At 38.3% G+C, this 20138-nt stretch overlaps 1 protein-coding gene and 1 pseudogene across 5 annotated transcripts in view; one reads left to right on the top strand and one right to left on the bottom strand.

The window, feature by feature from the left end:
* Positions 1–20138, top strand: part of GDA (guanine deaminase) — a 109240-nt gene that overhangs the window by 36011 nt on the left and 53091 nt on the right. The gene's annotated exons all lie outside the window — the stretch shown is intronic.
* Positions 1209–9361, bottom strand: LOC138387906 (lipoamide acyltransferase component of branched-chain alpha-keto acid dehydrogenase complex, mitochondrial-like; annotated as a pseudogene).

The following is a 20138-nucleotide window of genomic DNA, read 5'->3' as shown; positions in this document are numbered from 1 at the left end:
ATTCTTATGTAGGATATGGAGGATGGAATAGACCTTAATTCCTTATCTTATCCTATTTTTTAGCTGAGACCAAGAAAGTTAAAAGGGAGCAGACTTCTGAATATACAAAAAGTCAGCCCGCTACATTTAAAGTTTTTTCCTTGTATGGTAGAAGTTGGCAAAGGTGAAGTTCTTTCCCAGCAAAACACTGAATTATTACCAAAATTCTAAAATATATCTATTTTAAACAAACACCTTTAATAGCCTGGTTATAAAACTATAATTGGGCATTTTTAAGACCAAGTTGTTGTTTTCCCTTTTAAAAGATGTTAATTTACATAAATAAAACACAGATGATATTTCCATACAGAGCAAGAATATACTACTGGATATCTTAAAAGATAAGTATAATTGCACTTATTTTATACAGCAATTAGCATGATTGTAGGGAAATGGAAAATATTTTTTGTACATAAATTCCTTTTCCCAATTAAGCAGAATTAAAAAGTTTCATTAAGAGTTGGCCAATTACACATCTGGGAACGACACCAATCGGATATCAGACTGAGGTGGGGGGTGGGGGAGGGGATGGGTGTATGCCTACACAATGAGTGCATTGCGCACCGTTTGGGGAATGGTAACGCTTGAAGGTGCTGACTCGGGAAGAGGGGGTGGGGAAGGGAGGGATACATACCTACATGATGGGTGCAACGTGCACTATCTGGGGAACAGACACGCCTGGAGCATTGACTTGGGGGGAAAGGCGGTACATGGGCAATGTATGTAACCTGCAATTCTGTATCCCCCATAACAATAAGATGAAATAAAAAAAAAAAAAAAAGATTGAGTAGCCCTAAAAGGAAAAAAAAAAAAATAAAGAGTTGGCCAAAAAACAAAAACAGGGCAAATACTGTTCATATATGGCTACCTGTCTTATTGTAACATTAATTTTGTTATTGTTGTCATTTTCAATCCATTGCCACAAAGACTTCAGTACCATAATAAGAAGTCACTCTGACCTATAAAATGTGACAGCCCTAGGAGAACAGTTACACCATTATTCATTTTCAGTAAAAAGTCTAATAGAACAGTGATAAATGTTGTGTCTTAGAACCTTATACAATACAAATCATTTATAATACAAATTATAAAGATAAACATGTGCTAGCACAGCTAGGCTTTACATACTCTTTGGAAACTCAAAAAATTCAAGAATGTCTTATTAATCTTCATTTCAGATTTAGTAGCATAAGAGCTGGGTTTTCTAAGTAGGATTTCTACAAATGAGAGAAGTGTGACATTGTAGCACCATCAGTAACTCTGTGATCAGCTGACCAACTCACATTCATTATCTGTGCCTTATATACTTCTCCTTCTCGGTTAAATTGGGGAAGGGCCTTAATTGATCCAAAGGCTCCAAATTGATCCAATGTTGGAAAGAGTAAATATCCCTCCTGTAAGATCAGTGGAGCTGAGCTGACCTGCAGAGCCCAATTTCTGGACAATCTCAAATACAGAGCAGACCTGAACGTTTTTCACATTAGGGACAATCAAACCTTGCTCAGTATCCATTGCTATCCCAGTGTTATAAGAAGTCTTATATGGTATATTCTGGCAGTTTTCATCCACAGAAGCATTAAAGATGGGAAACTGTAGTAATCCCAAGGATGCAGCCTTTAAGAAGGGCATAAAGGTGAGTTTAATTCCATGAGCTAGAGCAATGGGTTTTAATTCTTCTCCTAGCTTAAGCAGTTCAGTAAGGAGTTCAGCAGGAATTTCCACAACATCTTCTTCTGAATCTGACAACAAGGTAAAACTTTACTTCAGTTGAAAATACTAATAAATCCAAGAGCTGAAATTCAGTCCTAGGGCTGACTCAGTTTGTACTGTTTCCATTAGTTTATGGCCCTAGTAAAGTTTCTTTCTGTTCAAAGTAGCTGGAATACAGCTCCTGTAGTTAAAGGCATAATTCTGTGGAACTGAAGGCATATTCAGAGTCCCTGTAGATTGTCCACATCTTTTAAAGCTTCCATTTCTATGTTTACTAATGGCTTCCCCACGTAGGCAGTGTCATCTAGATTATAACAGAGCTTTTTAATGACTCTATCATAATGACTAGTGATGGTAACAGAACCTTTACCACTTTGTACTTCACAGAAGCTATCAAACTGAGACATTGTATTTCCTTCTTTTACATACCATTCTTTAACAGTTACTTCTCTACTCCTTTCTCCAATGTCTTGACAGTTTGAACTGAACAACTTATCCATGTAAAGCAGCAGTTGTTTTCAACAAGTGATGTGGATGGCTGCACTTGAATGAAGGATAATCGAAGAAACACACATAATTTGGCTTCAAAACACGAACATTACTATATGTTTGAAAATATCAAACACAAATCAGCTGCCCAGCGTTGTAGCTCCAGGTCCTCAACACGTGAACTACAGCCATCTTACCCTGGAAAAAGCTATCATATACATTTAAACAATACATATGATTGCTTGAATTATCAATTTAAATGTTGCATTTCTGAACATGACAAAAAGTCCAAGAAGCACAATTTTTTATTTTTAAAGAGACAACGTTTCAGTCTGTTGCCCAATCTAGAGTGCAGTGGCATGATCATAGCTCACTGTAGCCTCGAACTCTTGGGCTTAAGTGAACCTCCTGCCTCAGCCTCCCAAGTACCTGGGACTACAGGTGCCTGCCACCATGTGCAGCTAATTTTTGAAATTTTTTGCAGAGATAAGAGTCTCATTATGTTGCACAGGTTGATCTCAAACTCCTGGCCTCAAGCGACCCTCCTGCCTCGGTCTCTCAAAGTGCCAGGATTACAGGCATGAGCCTCTGTGCTCGGCCCCAAGAAACACATTTGAAGCAACTTTCTGTCTGATCTTGGTATTTCTGCTCTTAGCCTCTGCATTTAGTGATTTGATTGGAATATACCCTGACATAGGCCCTTGGCATGCACAGGTGTAACTTTCACAGGTGAACTTGAAAGATAATTTATAATTTTGTAGAGGGATGTGTTTGAATCCCAAGAGGTAGCACGTCAGCATGCTCATCAGTTTCACCTAACTAGTCAGCTAGCCAAGCTGCCCATCAGCATTGGCACCTCAGTGTAATTTCCTGTCCTTGTCATATATGCAATTTTCAGATGGGGAAACTGAGTCACAGTTGGAGCGTCTTGTTCAAAATCACATGGTAACTGATGGAGTTAAGATCTAGAACCAGGGTCTGGTTCTAAAGTCTACTTTTAGCAGCTCTGCTATGGGAGAAATTAAATGCTAGATTGCTATTTACATGTGAATTGTCAGAGTTGGGAGGAGGGGGTACACAAAAGCCTAAAGATATAGTCACCAGTCTCTGTTACAAGTTTTGTTTGCTTTTGTTTTTGCCAGGGCTAATTCCTAAAGGATTCAAGCAATTTGTCAGTAAACCTTCTAAAGCAATTATGTGTTCCTTCCAAGAACACTGAATTGCTAATTCTTAACCAGTTTTCAGCGACACTGTTATGTTTTTACACGTCAGGGCTTTAGAAGCAGGTGAGATAGATATTGGTTTTTGGGGGTGGAGAAAAGTAGACTAGTAAACTAGTAATCGGCGCATGGCTAGCATCTTAATACAGAAGAGGGATTTGCAAATCCGGTAGCTGGGCTTGTTCTGAGTTTCTTTTTTTAGCTCTAGGAGTTGAGTTCATTGAGCTAAGCAGGCAATTCAATAAAGCTCACAATATGTTGATCATGTGAAAACTAATGCCGAGTCTATTTTAGAGCCACTGTGAAGATAACATAGACAAACAAGGAGGAAGGAAGTATCAAGTCACATGGAATATTTCTTGCTGGACTCAGATTTTATTTTTTACACCTGTTCTTTTGGGAATAGAGCCATGATCTGCTGCTCTGAATGTATGCCTTTTAGATAAGGTCACTAGGGTGGGGCTGCATGATGGGACTGGTGGCTTGTTAAGAAGAGGAAGAGAGAACTGAGCTTGTAGGTTGTTGCCCTTCCACCTTCTGCCTTTCCTCCATGGGATGGCACAGCACCAAGGCCCTCGCCATATGTGGCTTTTCAACCTTGGACTTATCAGCTTCCAGAACTATAAGAAATAAATTTCTTTTCTTTTATAAATTATCAGGTCTGTGGTATGGTGTTATAACAACAGAAAATAGACTAAACACCATTTCTTTTCGCATTTTTAACCTTCTTTTGGGGATATTTCTGAAATCCATCCTTTAGAATTCCTTTAGTGTAGGCTTTTTGGTGTTAAAAATTTTCTTAGCTTTTAAATCCAAAAGTGGCTTTGTTTTGTCCTTGTTTTTACAAAATAGTTTTGCTGGATACAGAATTCTAAACTGACAATGATTTTTCTTTAGCAATTTAAAAATGTTTGTCAACTAGGCTGGGAACAGTGGTTTATGCCTACAATCCCAGCACTTTGGGAGGCTGAGGTGGGAGGATTGCTTGAGGCCAGGAGTTTTGAGACCAGCCTGGGCAACAGTGAAATCTCATCTATACAAAAAAAAAAACAAAAAACAAAAACAAAAACCCAAAAAACCCCAACAACAAAAAAAAACAGAAAAATTAGCTGGGTGTGATGGCACGTGCCTGTACTCCCACCTAATTGGTAGGCTGAGACAGGAGGATCATTTAAACCCAGGAATTGGAGGCTGCAGTGACTGTCTCAAAAAAAAAAAAAAAAAAAAAAAAAATTGTCCACTGTATTCTGACTCCCATTATTGCTTTGGAGAGGTCAGTATCAGTTTAAATGTCTTTTCTTTATAGGAATGATTGTCTAGCTGCATTTTTTTCATCCTGCTGAATATATATTATGCTTCCTATATCCATGGATTGGCTTTTTGCATCAGTTCTAGAAAACTCATCCATTTTCTTCTTTCAATATTGCCTCCTCTTCATTCTCTCTACTCTTCCTTTGGGGACTTTGGTGAGATATATGTTGGATCTTATTTTATCTTCCATCTCTCTCTTTCTGTCTCTCCCTCTCTCTCTCTCTCTTTTTTTTTTTTTGAGAATATAAAGGCAGGAGAGTGAGGAGAGGGGTTCAATTTTCTTTTTTTATCTTTCTTTTTCAGACAGGGTTTCACTCTGTTGCCCTGGGTAGAGTGCAGTGGCATCATTGTAGCTCACTGCAACCTCACACTCCTGGGTTCAGGGGATCCTCCTGCCTCAGCCTCCCGAGTAGCTGAGACTACAGGCATGCGCCATGAGGCCAGGCTAATTTTGGTAGAGACAGGGTCTCACTCTTGCTCAGGCTGGTCTCAAGTAATCCTCCTGCCTTGGCCTCCCAGAGTGCTAGGATTACAGGTGTGAGCCATGACTCCTGGCCTATCTTCCATATCTCTTAAGCTCTTGTTCATGGATTTTATCTCATTATCTTATAGTGCTGCATTCTGGATCATTTTTCTCAGCTCTATTTTTTTTAGTTCATGGATACTTTCTTTAGCTATATCTAATCTACTGTATATTCCATCTGTTAACCTTGTTATAGCAACAATTATAATTTTCATTTCTAAAAGTTCTGCTTGGTTCTTTTTTCAAATTTGCCTGATCATTTGTGATTGTCTCTTATTGCTTGCTCCATTTTGTGATTCCATTCTTTATTTTGAAAGCATACCATATATAGTTTGTATCAGATACTTTAACATATGAAATCCTTCTGATTCTAAATCTGGACTTAGTAGTTCTTGCTAGTCTTTACCCATGATGGTTTGTTTCTTTTTGATTTTGATGACCTTTTATTATGGGTTCAATTTTGGTTAATTTTAATCTGGGAAAAACTGAGAGACTTAAATTCAAGATATGGTCCTTCAGAGAAATTTTTTTTTTTTTTTTACCTTTTCTTTGTTCAGAGATAAGGTCCCTTTGGGCCACCATGCATTTTGTCTGAGTTCACTATTCACTGCTCCTCTTTCAGCTTAAAGTCTATTTTTTACTAATATTTCCTCTTCTTTTTCTTTAACCTCAATACTCTCCCTTATGTCCTATAAGTGCTACCTAAAACATCTTATGCAGCATAAAGTCATTTTGTAGCTGGAAGGCCCTGAAGGTATCTTGCACACCACATTTCTGGAAGTGAGCACTGCAGGTATTATTGAATGCTTACTCTGTGCCTGGCATTCTTTTGAGCATTTTACTTGTATTATCTCATTTAACACTCTCAACAACTTTATGAAGAAAGGCAGTATTTTTATTCTTATTTTACAGATAAGGAAATTGAGGCACAGTGAGACTAATTAACAGGTTGCCAACATTACACAGCTGATAAATGTTACACGGGTTGCCAATGTTAAACAGTTTCTAAAGCTGGAATTAAAAAAAAAAATACCTAAAAAAATCCATGCACAGGACCGGAAATTCAAAGTGCACAAAAGGATATGTAGTGGCTAGTAAGTGCCCTTTCTGTCCCTTTGCCCTGGACATGACATTGCTCCTCCCGGGAGGCAACTATTACCACTTTCTTATGTATTTTTCTAGAGATAGTATACACAATATACAATCTAATATATATATTATAATCTATATGATATACCGTATCATATGTCATTATATCCTATTTGATTTTGCTAGAAAAACAGAAATAACAAAAACAAAAAGCAACATTTCTTGAATACTTACTCTATGCCTAGTACTTTTTATTCATCACCTCATTTAGTCTTCTGGGGAATTATTAGTTTCATTTTACAAATGAGAAAATGCACCTTAGAAAAGTTAAGTATCTTGTCTGAGGATTTGTAGATAGCAAGAAGCAGAGCTAGGATGTAAACCCAAGTCTCCGTGGTTCCCAAGCCTGCACGCTTTGGCTTTCACAGGGCACTGGCTTGGGGCTGACATCCTCATCTGCTCTGCACTAGGTTAGGTTGGAGATGAGAGTAAAGGCTGGAGTTAGGACCTGCCTTAGGGTCTCCTCTCTATCCCTCACGCCCTGCCTGGATGCGGCCTGCCCAAGTTTGTTTCAGGATTGCTGGCTCCGGGGGTGGGGGATAGGGGCACAAAGCGCAGCCCTGCCCAGGTTCTCTGCATCCATATTGTTGGTTTCATGTTTAAGGATAGGCCTTTGTCACCCACTTCCTCTATTTTGAAACTCCCTCCTCTCTTTTCTTCTTTCTGATTTCTTCCTTCCTTCTACCTTTCTACAAACATTTATTTGAGTGCCTTTGTGTGTTTAGTACTGTTTAATGCTAGAAGTATCAAGGTACTAGAACATCACTGTGTTTTGAGGAGGTTATACATTAGTGGAGAGAAAATTACCCTAACTCCAAATCATAATGCAGTGAGTTAAGTGCTTGTATTAGTTTTCTATGGCTGCTGTAGCAAGTGACTACAAACTTGGTGGCTCAAACAACACATACGTTTCACTGGGTCAAAGTCAAAATCTCAACAGGGCTGCACTCTCTCTGTAAGCTCTGGAGGAAAATCTGTTTCTTTGCCTTTCTGGTTTCTAGAGCCACGTTGCTTGCATCGTTTTGTCCAGGACCCTGCCTCCATCTTCAAAGCCAAGAGTGGCATCGTCTTACTTAAGTGGTCATATTGCCTCTCTTCTGTGTTGTGTAAAATCTCCCTCCAGCTCCCTCTTCTAAGGACACTTGTGATTGCATTTAGGGCCCATCTGCTAATCCTGGGTAATCTTCCCATATCAAGATCTTTAATTTAGCCGTATCTGCAAAATGTCTTTTGCCTTATAAGGTAACATTCACAGGTTCCTGGCTTCTGTAGTTCTATTCTTTTGTCCTCATTCTCTCATTCAGAGATTTCATATTTAGATATATATCCTCAACAGTTTCCTGCAAACCTGGTGTGCCACCAAGTTGTGTGGGTCCTTCCTCAACATGACGTCCCTGGGACACTTCTTTACTTCTCTTTCTGCTCCTTTCTGTACTGGCTAAGGTTTATCTTTTCAGATAAACCATTCCCTTGGTCAGCTAAGGGTTCTCCCTGTCTCTAAGCTTTCTTCCCAACTTGTCTTACAACCATCTCTCCATTAATTTTCATGTGTGACTCTTGTTTAAAAACTTAGAGAATAAATTCTAAACTCCTTAGTGTGACATTTCAAGGTTCTCAAGTCTAGGCCCTATAACAAATTCATTTCTTTATTCACTAGATGTTCATTAGGCTTCCTCATGTGTTAAGACTGTGAGCCAGGTGTAGTGGCGAGCACCTGTAGTCCCAGCTACTCAGAAGGCTGAGGCAGGAGGATCGATTGAGCCCAGGAGTTTGAGGTTGCTGTGAGCTAGGCTGACGCCACCGCACTCTAGCCCTGGCAACAGAGCCAGACTCTGTCTCAAAAAAAAAAGACTGTGCCAGGCACTAAGCGTATGACAGTGGGTAAAAATAGGCATCTCTACCTTTGTGAATTTTGCTATCTAATGGGAAAGACAGTTATGAATAAAATCATAGTTGTGAACAAATGTGAAATTATAAAATTGCAACTATAATAAGACAAACAGCTCAAGCTTATATAATGCCTGCCATGTGTCCAGACCATTCTAATAATTCTACATATATTATCTCCTTTAATTTTCACAGCATGTTCATAACTATTACTCCCACCATATAGATGAGAAAATAGGCATGTAGAGTATAAGTGACTTGCCCAAATTCACGCAGCTGGAAAGGATTTAAGTGAGACAGCCTGGTTCCAGATTTTGTGTATGGAACACCTGTCGTATTTCCACAAAGGAGAAGTGCCTGGTGCTGTGAGAATCATTAATTGGGAGTGGGGGTGGGGGGTGGGGGTGGGAGTGGGGATGGGGAATTTGACCCAATCAGGAAAGGCTTCCTAAGGAGGAATAGCTGAACTGAAGTAGGAAATCTGAGTTGGCGTTAATTGGACAAGAGGAAACAAAAGGTGGTCCCTCCAGAAGGAAGGTCACTTGTCAGGGCCCTATAGTGGGGGAGCAGGGTGCTTATGGGGTCTGAAATGGGACCAGTGTGGAGCAGAGAGAGCAAGGAGGAGGGAGGAGCGAGGCATGGGATTAGGCTGGAAAAGCAGGTAGGGCCAAATCACCCCGGACCCTGTAGGTCATGTTGTGAACATTTTACTTTATCCTAAAAACAATGTGAATGCAATGGCAGTAATTAGATTTTAAAAAGTAGGAATCCACTGGGGTTTTATGCAGAGTAAGAGAGAGAGACGTCAAAGTTTCTGGAGAGTGGCCTGAGTTGATATGGTCTCATTGTCTCAAACAGGGAACCCCTGGAAAGTGAGTAGGTTTGGGTATAAAATCATGGACTCTTGATTTGAACATGTTGATTTTGAAATGCCTCCTGAGAAATACAAATGAAACATGAAGGAAAATGTCAAATATATGGATCTGGAGTTCAGAGGAGAAATCTGGGCTGTACCTTTACATTTGGGCGCCATATTGAGAGAATTGGTTCCTTTATTATGAAGGGTAGAAGGGGCCAGCCCTTGTTCCATTTTGCAACTGAAAGGTCAAGGAGCCTGAGCCTGTTGAAGAACTTCTCTCCTGCTAAAAAGAATTGTAAGTCTTATTTGTGAGTCTGCACTAATCTTTTTTTAGCAGATTTGAATGTCGGGTGAAAATCAGGCAGAGTGGGAGGAATTAATTTCAGATTCCTTCTCTACTTTTACAACAGAGCATCATTGGATAATCGTTGATCCTTCAATGATAAAAGCTAGTTTTGGGAAATTGTGGTTTGATTCTATTAAAAGGAAACTAGCGAAAAAAAAAAAAAAAAAAAACCAACCCAAAACACAAACCAAACCCGCCCCCCAAAACTCAAAGGCCTTGTGAGCAGGCATCTGTCTTAAGACCACAATGTAATCTTAGTGTTCAGGTTAAAATGATTGCATTTGTTAGATATTGCTGCATAACAAATTATCCCACAATGTAGGGGTTTAAAACAACAATAGCAATTTATTAATCTCACGGTTTCTGTGGGTGAGGGATTCTGGAGCAGGTTAGCTGAGTGTCTCAGGCTCAGGATCTCACATAAGGTCTTAGTCAAGATGTCTGCTAGGGCTGCAGTCATCAGAATGCTCAACTGGGGCTGTAGGATCCACTTCCAAGGTTCAAGTTCATTTGCATGATTGCAATCTGATGCTGGCTGTTGGCAGGCATCCTTGGTTTCTCCCCAAAAGAACTTCTGTCAGGGCTGCTTGAGTGTCCTTACCACGTGACTAGAGGCTTCCCCTAGAACAGCAATCCAAGAGTGAAAGAGCCAGGTAGAAGCCATCCTTTTTATGAGCTTGCCTGAGAAGTCCCATAGTGTGGCGAATGCTTCATTCCAAGCAAGTCACTGCATTTGGCCCACCTCAAGGACGAGGGAGGCAATGAGGCTCCACCTTTTGAAGGAAGGAGTGACCAAGAATTCGTGGACACTTTTTGAACCACCACACGGATGTATGAAACCTGAGCTATGGATGGGCCCTCCCCTCTCACCCTGTGTAGGAATGAATTTTTGCTACAACATCACTGACAGATGGTCATTCAGCCTCTGCTTGCCACTTCCAACTATGACAAGTTCACTATGTTGTGAGTCAGCAAATTCCATTTATATCCAGTTTTGTTAGAAGCTGCTTCTCTTTGTGAAATTGGAAGCTCTATTGCTGGATATTCCATTATTATTACTGTTATTATTATTTCTTTTGAGACAGATTCTTACTCTGTCACCCAGGCTAGAGTGCCGTGGGGTCAGCCTAGCTCACAGCAACCTCAAACTCCTGGGCTCAAGCTATCCTTCTGCCTCAGCCTCCCGAGTAGCTGGGACTACAGGTGCACACCACCACGCCCGGCTGATTTTTCTGTTTTTATTAGAGACGGGGTCTCTCTCTTGCTCAGGCTGGTCTTGAACTCCTAAGCTCAAGCAATCCTCCTTCCTTGGGCTCCCAGAGTGCTAGGATTACAGGTGTGAGCCACCACGCCTGGCCAATATCCCATTATTGAACTTAGTTCTGCTGCTCTAGAATGACATTTTTACATGATGGCTTTCCCAATATTTGCAACGGTGGCAATCTTCTTGGCTTCTCTGTTCTCCAGATGAAATATTGTCAGTTTCAGTCACAACTTCCTCTCATATTTTAATTACAGGGTTCTTTCACAGTCTGGTCACCTTCCTGTAAAAATATTCCAATTTAGTTCATCCCTCTAAAATTGAAAACGGATTACTGATTCTGTTTTCCAAGCTAAGTATAAAAGGATATGACAAGATATTTCTCATTTTGCACAATAGTGCAGGTCTGAAAAATAAATGACTATGAAAGCTGAAATCATGTAAAGTGATCTTAATAATATTATTCTGTGATCTTTAACAACTGCTGTTAAAATGTTAAAAACTTTCTTTCAAATTTAAATGCAAAAATTAGTAAAACTAGTTTGCATTTAGTATATTGTAATTTAAAATATTAGAAATATAGAGAACTACTATTTTGAAAAAAAAAAAAAAACCTAAAAAACCCAAACCCAAAACATCATGAGTAGTTTGAACAGTGCTTGCTGCCTTCTTCTTCTCATGATATAACTGATAATGCAAGTGAGCGTCTTTTCTTTGCCTTGGCAAATTGTCATCCTGCTTTAGAAATGTGGATTAGCTTTCAACATTAGGTCCCTTGAGCTCTCAATGTCATAAAATATCTCTGAGATATTTCTCTGAAATTTCCTTTAATGTGAAAAGTTTTTGCTGGTGTCACTTCTTCTGGGACACCTTCAGTCACTATCCACATTTATGTTGATAAATTCATCTTTGCTAAGTTCCCCTGGCTGTAGACCTAGAGTCTCTCAGATGGTGGCAGCAGCAACATTACCATGGTCAGCTGTTTCTTCCGTAAAACTCCATTATTGTGGATTCCAAAATCACTTCCTTTGTTATCACTGTTCATTTCTTTGCTGCACTTTCATCTTGGTTGACCCATTCACTCTTTCAATGATCCATTCTTATAAAATGCCACATAGGTTTACTGCTGGAAGACTAGGAAGCAACACAACTACATGCTTTGATGTCTGTGTGTTAACTAAATAACAGGTGCACGGTGATCAGTCCCCACAGACTTTGGAAGGAAGGATGTGGTTGGTCCTCGATCATGATGCACATCTGTTACGCATGTAGTGATTTGTCGACTGCAGAGGTAGAAGGCCAGTTTGTACTTTATGCAGTCACTCACAGTTCATATACCGTGGTAATTGATTTTTGAACCATGTTGTTGGGGGACTGGTGTTATTTAACTGAGTCGTAGTATTGGAAACCACACAAAGCAAGGTCTGCCTGTATTCTTATCAATTTGATCTTCATTGGAATCCATTTTTATGGGGAACAGTCCTATGCTGCTTGTTAAAATAAGCTCATGGTCCTTGCTTTTATCAAGTCTCATATGTCTTTACCTTGTGCATTTAAACTTTGTAAAATGTAAACGTAGGATTTTACATATATTCCAGTTAGCTTGTGGCTGTATTTTTTAAATTTTAAATTTTATTTTTTTTTAACAGATACATAATATTTGTACATAGTTACGAGGTGGCTGTCTTTTTAAAACTGGATTGTGCTATCTTATGAACAAACTGTTCCCTCCAAATTGTTATCCTTTTTATATCTAGGCCATTAGTAAGAACATGACTGGGGCTGAACGTAGCAATATATTTCTAGAGCTCTCCAGCCATACTTCCCTCATCCTATTAATTAACCTTCTGAGCAGGAACATACAATGAGATACAAATTTCTCCAGCTCTGCTGTCATCCAGACTGGCCTTTTTGAGCTTGTCCAGCAAAGTTATCTGCCTGGTGCCATCAGATGCCTTTCTGAAATCAAAGCATAGTGTGTCAGCAGTGGAGTCCTGAAATACCACCCTGGTGACCTTATCAAAAATTAACACTATGGATAATACCTTATATTTATAGAGAACTTTTACAGTTCACTGGAGTGTTTGACATATCTCCATCTTAAAATCTGTTGTCTACATAGGGCTGAAGGGTGATATGGCAAATATTATTACTACCATATTTTTAAAAATGATAAATCAGAGAGTTTAAGGGATTTGCCCTTGTTCACAAACCTAGTCAATGACAGAATCTTGATGCTTCAGTAAATCCAGTGTGCTTTGACCACCTCAAACTATCTCAGATGAGGTGCCTACAGGCAAGAAAAGGGAGTTTTCTGTAGTGTTTTTCCTTCGATGAGTTATAACCTCCTCCTATAGGGTCTGTATTAGTTTGCTAGGGCTGCTGTAACAAAATACCACAAACGGGGGCGTACACAACAGAAATGTATTTTCTCACAGCTCTAGAAGGTACAAGTCTGAGATCAAGGTATCTGTGGTGTTGGTTCCTTCTGAGGACTGTGAGGGAAGGGTCTGTTCCAGGACTGTCTTCTTCGCTTGTATGTGGCTGTCTTCCCTTTATGTCTCTTCATATTGTCTTCCCTCTACGTGTATTTCTGTGTCCAAAAGGACATCAGTCATATTAGATTAGAGCCTGTCTTAATGACCTTATTTTAACTTGATTGCCTCCATAAAGACATTATTTTTAAATAACATCACATTCTGAATTACTGGGGATTGGGACTTCAACATATGAATTTGGGTGGGGAGTGGTCTACAATTCAACCAGGTCTTTAAGGCAGACTTTATAGTTTAAGAAAAATGGCCCAAGGAATAGGCTTGTGTGGCGAGTACTTTGATGTGTGCCTGCATTTTCTTATCAATATCTACATATCTGGTAAGATCTGTTGAGATCAGCTTTGCGGTCAGTTGAAACCTTTCAGTTTTCAAAAGAGAGAGTGCTTTTCCTAAATTCATTCTCAGTTGTCCACTTGCTGAATTTAGTTTTTGAAGATGTCTTCAGTGAGGCAGTTGCCGAAATTGTTTGCTTGTTTGACGATTTCGGGATTCTAATGTGTCATTTAACTTCGGGTCTGAGATTTGTGGTGGTTTCACTCAGTGCTTGGTGTTAACTTTGTGCCCATCTAAGTAGGTGCATTTAAGGGTTGTTTTAGCATGTTACCAACTGCGTACAAAAAAAAAAAAAAAAAAAGGAACTGATTATGACCTCATTTGAGATTGTTGGCATTGGGGTGCTATAAATGTGAAATCTGTGTCGTTCTGTTTCCATATTGCCTTCACTCTTCCTCTGGTTTTCCTTCTTGGTCATTTGGATGTTCCTCAGATTACCAATGTGTGCACATTTTATATGATACCAATTTTGATGTTTTTTAAAAAATAACATTTATTGTGAGTAATTTGTTCTTACACATATATTTTTCTTATGATCTTTGTGCATTTTTTTTTTAGAATTGATTCTTCTTTTTAATTAACTCATTGGGTAGAAGAAAGAACAGTTCTAATGTTTGTGTAAAGTGTAATGAATAACACAATGAACTGTTGCTTATCTTTGAAGCCCCCTGAATGCCCTCCCCGTTCCATTCTCTACCCTTCCCACTATTATCCTAATTTTATGTTTATCATGCCCTGATTTTTCCTTAAACTTTAACTTTTCATATTAGTATTCCTAAATAATATACTGCTTAGTTTTTCAGTTAAAAAATTTCATTTTTAAATCATTGCAAAATTACAAAAAAGTTACAAGAATGTACAAATAACTCATATAGCCTTCACCCAGATTCCTCAGTGTTAACGTTTTACAAAATGTGCTTTCTTATTCTTCCTTACTTTCTCTAGATATGTATACAAACACACACACATACACATACACATATTATTATATTTTCCCGAACCGAGAGTAAGTTACAAGCATGCTGTTCCAGTCTAAATATTTTAGTGTGTACTTTTTGAAAAATAAGGACACTATCTTACACAATCATGTACAATCGTCTCAGTCAGGAAATTAACATAGGTGTAAAATGCTACATAATCCGTAGACCCATTCAAACTTTGCCCACTGGCACAATAATGCCCTTGGTAGCTATTTTCCCTCATCTGGTTCAGAATCCATTCTAGAACCATAATCTGTGTTTACTTGTCACATTTCTTTAGTTGTCTTCCGTCTGGAACTGGTCCTTAGTCTTTCTTTGTCTTTTATGTCCTGGATGATTTTCAAGAATAAAGAATAGTTTTTTTGTTTTAGGCTGTTCCTCAATTTGGGTTTGTCTGATGTCGCCTCATTATGAGATTTAGGTTATGCATTTTGGGCAGGAATATCATAGAAATGATGCTGTGTTCTCAGTGTATCGTATCAGGAGGCACATGTTGTTGATTTGTGCCATTATTGGTGATATTAACCTTGGTCACTTGGTTAAGGTGGTGTTTTCCAGGTTTCTCCACTGCAAAGTTACTATTTTTCTCAGCAAAATAAATTTTGTGGGGAAATACTTTGATAATTATATAAATATCCTCTCTCTCAACAAATTTTCACCCACTAGTTTTACTTTCATTGATGATTTTTGCATGAATCATTTATTATGATAATGGTTGCCAGATGCTCATTCTCTAATTCTATCATTTCTTCCACATATATTAGTTGGTATTCTACTGTAAAAAAGAAAAAGAACTCTCCCTTCTCACTCACTCATTCATTCATTTATCAGTGTGGACTTGTGGATTCCTATTTTATTAATTGGGTTTTCATCTGATACTATCCTTATTTATTTTCATGCTCAAATTGGCTCAGATTACGCTAGTGAGAGTTTGATCAAGGTGGCTCCTGTGTCCTTTTGACCACTCTCCAACTATATTTTTAGCACTGCCTTACTTTTGACACAAAATTATGGTTCAGATCTATCTTGTATTTTTTTTGCCCCAGCCTGGGAATAAGCCTGGAGTCACCTGATTCTTTCTGGTGGAGAATGGTATTTAGAAGCCACGATTTGAGCACTTGGGGTGCTGATTGCAACTGGGTTTCATCATTTCCAGACCCTCTCAGCAGATAGAGCTAGACGGTATATCTCCTAACCCTGGTGGCTGCCTCCTTAGCCACAGTCCTGTCCACTCCACTGGTCTCCTTAATCCTACACACCTGCAGCCCCAGTTCCCCTGATCCTATTAGGCTTCTCAGCCTGGACTGCAACTTAGCCCCAACTGCCTTCACAGTCCTGGCTCCAGCAGGCCCACCTGCCTAGGCCGTATTAAGGGAAAGGAAGGAAAAGGAAAGCTCCAAAAAATATATTATAAAGGGGGGAGGGGAAGGAAGAGGAGGGCTGTTTGTTTTATTTATTTTTGTATGAAAGTCTGTTTGTAAAAATATATAGCATAATGCTTAATAGCCCTTAGCATGTAGGAAGACTGTGGTTCAAATGTAAGATTTAATACCTATCAGCTGTAATTTGGGGCAAGGTACTTAACATCTCCATGCCTCATTTTTCTCATCTGTAAAATGGGGCTAGTCATAGTACCTCATAGAGTTATTATGAGTTTTAAACAAGTCAATGCATGTAAAGTATGTAGGACAGTGTCTGGCACACAGTAAGTACACTTAAGTATTTTTATTATCATCAGACATTCCATCATTTTAGAATATGTTACTTTATTTTTCTAATAAAAAGTTGTTAAATACAAGTGACTCATTAGTGGTGTCTTCTGTAGAGATCAGAAGAATTACTAAAGTTACTATTTCCTGCCATGAAAATTATTTTCTTTATTCAAGTTTGACTGTCTATATCTTATACTACTTTGCAACATAGGCATTACACTAAGTTATTGTTACAAATCTTGATTATTTACATCTATCTTTTTTTTTTTTTTTTGAGACAGAGTCTCACTTTGTTGCCCAGGCTAGAGTGCCATGGCATTAGCCTAGCTCACAGCAACCTTAAACTCCTGGGCTCAAGTGATCCTCCTGCCTCAGCCTTCCATGTAGCTGGGACTACAGGAGCGTACCACAAAACTCAGCTAATTTTTTGTGACTATTCTTAGTTGACCAGCTAATTTTTTCTATTTTCTTTTTTAGTAGAGACGGGGTCTCACTCTTACTCAGGCTGGTCTCAAACTCCTGAGCTCAAATGATCCTCCTGTCTTGGCCTCCCAGAGTGCTAGGATTACAGGCGTGAGCCACCGCATCTGGCCACAGTTATCTTTTTATAAAAGATTTTTTTAGAGCAGTTTTAAATTCATGGAAAAATTGACAGAAAGGGTCAGAACTTTCCCATTTTTCCCCTTCCCCGACACATGCACAGCTTCCCCCATTACCAATATCCCCTTCCAGAGTGGTACATTTGTTACAATGAGCCTACATTGGCACATCATTAACACTCAGAGTCCATAGTTTATATTAGGATTCACTCTCGACTTTGTACAGTCTACGGGTTTGGACAAATGTATAATGATATGTAGCCACCATTATAGGATCATACAGAGTATTTTTATTACTCTAAAATGTTTATTACCTCTGCTCTCCTGTTTATCCTCCCAACCAGTGATATTTTTATTGTCTCCATAGTTTTGCCTTTTCCAGAATGTCATGTAGTTGGGATCATACAGTATGCAGCATTTTCAGATTGGCTTCTTTCACTTAGTAATATGCATTTAAATTTTCTCTATGTATTTTTGCAGGTTGGTAGCTTGTTTAGTGCTGAATAATATTCCATTTTCTGGAAATACCATAGTTTGTTTATCCATTCACCTACTGAAGGGCTTCTTGGTTGCTTCCTAAAGTTACTTTTTTATCTGTCAAGAAGTGTTTGTTTTCTAGAGCAAATCGGGCTTTGTAAGCCACCAGAACCTATATTCTTCCAAGGGCATTTGATCAGGCCCTAGAGTTAAAAAAAATTATTAAATGTTATTACCAATCGAAAACAAATCATAGAGATATGATGGGAAATGCTAGTGTAAGCCACTGGGATGGTTTTCAAGTTATACAATTTTAATTTACATGCATCTTTTTAGGAATATGCATCAGAGATTGGCAATTATACCCTAGAGATCAAATGTGAGCTAACTATGGTTTTTAAATGGTTGAAAAAAAATTGAAGGAGAAAGAGGAGAAGAGGAGGAAGGAGAATTTGTAACAAGTGAAACTTATATAAAATGCAAATTTCAGTTTCTGTAAATAAAATTTTATTGGAATATAGCCATAGTCCTTTGTTTATATATTGTCTATGGCCACTTTTGTACTTCAATGACAGAGTCAAGTAATATAATAGAGACAATATGACCCACAAAGCCTAAAATATTTACTATCTGACCCTTTAGAGAAACTTTGCTGAGCCTTGGTTTATACTGTAATACTAGAGAAGCAATCATAGAAATCTGCAAGAATCTATGAGAAGATGTGTCTAGTCCAGCAGATACTTCTGCTTTACCCCATATCTTGGGCAATTCATAAAACCTGGTCTCCTTATCTATAAGATGAGAGTATTAGACCCACAGGTCTAAGTCCCTCATGCCTCTCTTTGGTATGTTTGTAACGTTATTCACTCCATTCTTCTTTTATAGGCTGACAGTTTTTTTTTTTTTTTTTCATTTGTTTAAAGCAATCTCACTTCATCATTTCCATTAATCTGTTTGACATGAACTGAGCTACTGTGGCAATTTTCATCTCTGTTCAAAAGCTTCAGAAATCTTGAGACCTTGTATTTTTATCTGATTTTATCTCTCATTACAGGGATTAAAGAGTGGATTTTGTATGATGGGCTGAGATATGTTACCTAATTTTGTTGGATGGTTGAGTTATTTTGCAATGGCCCAAAGAGCAGTTTACTCTGTTCCATAGCGACAAGCTTCTTGCCCACATTTTCCATCTGGTATTTGAAGCCTGTATCTTGCAGAGATTTGTTTCATTAGCTGATAATCATCACTTATCTGCTTTTGGCTTTAGTATTCCTGACAGTCTCATTATTGCTCATCCTAATTCATCCCAGTTTCAAATAAGAAAGCACTTGGAGTTGTTTGCTTAACAGACAGGATTCAGTCTCCTCATCTGGAAAACAAGGGGTTAGATGAAAAGGTCCCTACTGGCTGGAACCATCTATAATTTTAAGAAACTTGTCTTTAATGACTTGTGTATGTGCTTGACAGCTCACCTAGACTCTGGCCTGTGCAGGGGAAGTCCTGAGGGCCATGACACTCACTCACTAGAGGGAGAACGGGTAAATAAGTAAATAAATGGCCTCATACACCCAGGCAACCTTAGGATGAAAAAGCCATTGCCCCGTGAAGAAAACATCAATCATATTTTGTAACTATGCCACATTCTTTTTCCAAAATATTTTTACAGATTTCTTAAAAATAAATCCCCACCTGAGAAGCAAGGAGAGTAGGAAAAAAATGAAAAAAACAGAAAAAGAAAATAAATCTCAAGGCTGAACCATGATCTATAACCCCTGGTTACCTCATTGGTCTGATTTCCTACCACTTTTTCTTCTAGTCCTTGTACTATTGTCCCCACTAGCCTCTCTGCTGTTTCAAAAGCCAAGCACTTTCCCATCTCTGGGCCCTTGCGCTAGAAGTTCCCTCTGCTTGAAATGCTCTTCCCTGAATATCCAAGTGGTTCACTCCCTCCCTTTATGCAAATTTGCACTCAAACATCTCTCAGAAAAACCATCATACTCCAAAAAAGGTAAAATCAATTTTTATATTGATTTCCTGTTGAAATGATAATCTTTTATACATGTTGTATTAAAATATATTATTAAAATTAATTCTACATATTTCTTTTTATACTTTTAGTGTTGCTATTAGAAAATTTAAAATTACACTTGTGGTTCTCATTTGTGATGGGCGTTATATTTTTATTAGGTAGCATTGTTCTGAGCCATGAGCTTTCCTAAATGGTTAAGAAAACTTCCTTAGTTTCTCCTGGAGATACTGGTTCATGCAGTTTTTCTATCTCTACAGAATAAACTTTGATGATTTACATTTTCCTCAAAAACCATTTATTTCAAATATATTTTCAAATGGGTGAATATAGTGCTTTACAAATATTTTTATTTATTTGTGGAGTTTATAGTGGATCAGCTTTGAGATGTATCGAGCAATTCTGTTTTTATGGTTTTGACTCATTATGTGTCTGATGTTGATTGGTTCCTCTTTTCTAATGTTTGTTGATTCTAATAGATTTATAGAATCAAAAGGTATGTCAATGAATAAAAAAGTCAGTATTTATTTTCTTTTCAGGTCTACAAATTATTTTTCCTGAGGTGGATTGCCTTGTAATTATTTAGATACAGATATATTTTATCCATCAGTTTTTTTTAATATTTCATATTCAATAAAATTTTTTTCTCCTGATACTGCATT

The sequence above is a fragment of the Eulemur rufifrons genome, chromosome 7 (assembly GCF_041146395.1).
Source record: "Eulemur rufifrons isolate Redbay chromosome 7, OSU_ERuf_1, whole genome shotgun sequence".
NCBI classification, from domain to species: Eukaryota; Metazoa; Chordata; class Mammalia; order Primates; family Lemuridae; genus Eulemur; species Eulemur rufifrons.
This window is presented reverse-complemented; position numbering and strand designations above follow the sequence as displayed.